Below are 4,254 nucleotides of genomic sequence, written 5' to 3'. Positions count from 1 at the left end.
TCCCTTCAAATCTGTTCTCAAGAGCTTCCCAAAGCTCTCTTGCTGACGTATACTTTCTAAACGTATGAAGGATCTCTTGTGGAAGAGCCATAGTAATAGCAGCATGAGCCTTGCTCTCGGCCTCATACATCTTTTTCTCTTCTTCTTCCATTTTGCTATACTTTTTGATTTGATCACGACCTTCATACTCCATAACTGGTGGAATATAACCATCCTGGATGCATACCCACATCTTCGCATCCTGGTATTTGACGTATTGTATGAACCGATCCTTCCATGCAACGAAATCGGTTCCCTTCAGCAATCTTGGGGCCTTAGTAGCTGACCCTGCTTCAACTTCCATCTTTACTAACTCAGAGATGTTAATCGACGACATCTTTCCTGAAAAGTAAGAAACCCGAAAAAAAAATCAAAAAATTTTCTGAAAAGTACTGTAGGCGAAGTTACGGATAACTTCGCTTAAGCCTTAACTTCGCCGTTGATTAACTTCGCTGAAGAACTTCGCTGATGATTAACTTCGCTTAAGGTAAGCGAACTTAGGAGGTAGGCGGAGTTGTAGAGAACTTCGCTGAGTTAGGAGAACTTGAGAAGGTAGGCGAAGTTGTGGATAACTTCGCTTAACCTTATATCTTCGCTGAAACCCTACGTATCCTGACGGCAACTTCGCCTGATGAACACGGACGTTTTTGCAGATCTGAAATCTGGATTTTACGAGGTTTTTGACGTTGCAAAGGCTTGAATACGATGGTAGGAGGTAAGATTGACTCAAAAACACAGAAAACACGTCCCGCGAATAGTCGAAACGGGACGATTTCTATACCCGCGTGAATATCCCGAACCACACAATCGAGCAAACGCTCTGATACCAATTGTAGGTTCCCTGGACGGATCGCACGAGATATCTCGATCAACTCAGGTGCGGAATCCCTGTGTAGATCGTTACGAGTATAGAACACGAATCACACGAACACACGAAACGAACACACGTTATATAATAACTCAAACACGTGATACGATATCACTATTACAGACTCTCGTCCTCACGTTACAATGAACTTGATAAACTACTGAAACGAACAACTAACTGGAACTCCACTAAGCCGTAAGGTAGGTATATAAATACACGACAACTTCGCCTGACATATTCAGGCGAAGTTGTCCATAACTTCTCTTGACTTTAGGCGAACTTGTCAATAACTTCGCTTAAGACATATATAAAACATAATTAACATTACAGAATCGATTACAGACACTAGACTATGAACTACTGACATTATGCACCAACAAAGTTCCCCAGCTTCAAGGAAGCAAGAAACTGTTTTCTAGGAAATTGAATCCAACCTACATTGGGAAATGATAGAAAACTATTTAAGATAACTAACCCATGGATTATAAGTTCAAAAGGCTTTGAGTACAGTCATTGGCAAAGTATGGTAGCTTTCCATAGTCTGTAGTTGCAATATGTGATATACACTTAAATTTGCTAAGTATGATGTGGTGAAACATTGGAAAATAAGGTATGTTCTCTAGCATATCTCTCTGAATGATAGGCAGAAAGGTGATTATCCAATCATACACGAGCCCGTTGGTGTTTCTGGACTATAAAAATATCTATCAAGTATTTGAGCAGAAATAAATTATTGATATATGGAAAACCTCTCAAAAGAAAAGAGAAAGAAAAAGATTGAAAAGTATAAGAAGATCACAAGTAAAATATATATAAATAAGTCATCTGATTTCATGACTTAAGGGGCACTAAGGGAACTACAGGGGTGGGGCATACAAGTAAGTCCTAAACACCCTAAATGTAAGGCATGTAAGTCCGGATGGCATGTAAGTCCAACGTTCAACCTTACAGTCAGTTATCAAAAACAAAATATAAATAAATAACTGCTCTAGTATTCAAAAATCAATTTTGACAAGGGCATCAGGGGGTCGGAGTCAATTCGGGGTGATTTGGAGAAAGCTAAATACGCTTTGAGAAGAGATTAAAGGCAATATGAAGCTATAATGATAACCATTCCTATCTTATGCTCTAATTGAACTCTAAAATGTATCATAGAAAACAATGACCATTATGCTAAGTATACCTGCTGTCAACCTAACTTGAGTCATAATAACACTGACCATGAAGTGGTGTGATCGATGTCTTAAAAGTCTAATCCCATGATGAGATCTTTCCAATTGACTTAAAAAGAATTTTATTTTGAACTGAATTTTGATCTCTTATGTCACCTTAAACAAATTGCTCATTTGACTTACTGTTATGAGATGATTATTCTTTGATAAAAGTTAACATTTTAAGCACAAGACATGATTACTCATGTCTTGAATCGGTGGCATAAAAGTTGTGGTTTTCAAACTGAATTGAAATTTAAGTTAAGTGTTTCGAGCAAGGAATCTATACTTGCTTATGCATTGCTGCTTCGAGTATACTATGAGATGTGTGAATTGACTATCTGTTTTTAGTATGGCATGAGACGTTTTGCTGCTACATATTTCAAGCATGCAACTTATCTTCGAGCACCTGCTATGTTATGAAAATTGGTGTTATGTGTTTCGAGCATGATTGCATGGTAACTAGCTAAGATTTAAGTTTTTGAGCATAAAGACCTGAAAGGAGACATGTATTTTGAGCATTATTGTGTGCTAGATACTTAGGTATAGGCATTCGAGCTAAGGAACTTGATGATCATTATGTTAAGTAGTTCGAGCAAACTCATGAAGTAGACAATAGGAAAAATTTAATCTACTAAGGCTTTCGAGCATAGTGTACTTAGAGCATATAGAGATATAGATGTCAAGAGCAAAGTTACTAACACTGGAATGAGTCTCGAGCATAGAGTAGAGATGATAAATTTCTAAGTACACTCGAGCATGATGCATAGTCGAGAAAGGTAAGATTACTAGTGTGACTCAGGATTGAATATTGAATGAATTTTAACAAGTACATACGAGCACACTACACTTCGAGTATGACTCAATGCTCTTCAGTAAATTAATTTAAGGTAATCGAGCACAAGTCTAGAGGAATATTGCTTTGTCTTAGTGGTTGTACCATGTACTCGAGCAAGGACAGAATATTCCAAGTACATCGAGAAAGAGTTGTACCATGTACTCGTGTACAGGGGGAGCCAGCTTTTAATTTGGCTGTATGCTCGAGCAAGGGAGGTACATTAAATTTGAAATTAAATGACAACTGTCGTGTGCTAGACGACAAAAGAGGTACTGTACCACCCAAACGTTAAGTATAAAAGGGAGACTTAGAAAGTTTTTCACACATTTCTCTCTCTATCAAACCTAAACAAAAAAACCCTTTGCTCGTGCTATCTCCCCTTTGTTCGCTGCTCTAATACTCGCTTAATTTCACTTCGATTACAACCATTAGCTCTGTTTTGACTTCGGTAAGACTTCGTTATTCGATAATCGTCGCACCGATTTCGAAATTAGGGTTACTAATTGAACTAATTGACTAACTGTTTACTTGTTCTGACAGGTACTCATGTTACTACGGAACTGGTTAATTGAAGATGCCATGACTCATCTGTCTATCCTCCTATACCTGTTTTGCAACTTTGTATACTGACATTTCTCTTATTTCTGCAGAACTGATGGCGTTTAAATTCAAAAAGCGGCACAATATGTGTGCTCAACTGGAGATAGATGATGAAAATCGCGAGTTGGAGCCAATGATAAATTTCTAAACAACTCCAATCTGCGAGTTGCATTGACAGAAAACCCCACGATATACAGAAATCATATTTCAGATTTTTAGGGTTCCGCAACATATGTCAACAATGTCAATGGAGAAAGAATTGAGGATTCGGTTCTAAACCATGACATTGAAATAACAGAAGCATCAATCCAGGCTGCACTACACTTGAATGATAATTTTGGGGTTCAGCCATCTTACTCAGTCCCATGGCTACTACGAGTCTTTCAAGAGACTATGGGCTACCAAGGAAGAGTTAAGGAGGGGCAATTTCAAAAGGGAAGTTTTCCCTTAGTCTACAGGTTCCTGATCCACCACGTCATACAGTCCTTATCTCCTCGGAGAGGGACGTGGACTTTATTGAGCAGAGAGCTTGGCACTCTCACTGTAGCAATACTGTTCAGGCAACCTTTTAATGTTTCAAGACTTATCGTTCAAGGTTTGGTTTCAAATGTAGAGAAGGCAGAAGGACACAGATTTCTCATGTATCCAAGATTTCTACAGATTTTGATAAACGGGGTCTTGCCTGATCTTCAAAAAAC

This window comes from Bidens hawaiensis, unplaced genomic scaffold (genome assembly GCF_021521415.1).
Source record: "Bidens hawaiensis isolate Kalapana, Puna unplaced genomic scaffold, B.hawaiensis_p1.1 tig00001299_1, whole genome shotgun sequence".
NCBI lineage: Eukaryota > Viridiplantae > Streptophyta > Magnoliopsida > Asterales > Asteraceae > Bidens > Bidens hawaiensis.
The sequence above is the reverse complement of the archived record's forward strand: the minus strand, read 5'-3'. Positions refer to the sequence as shown.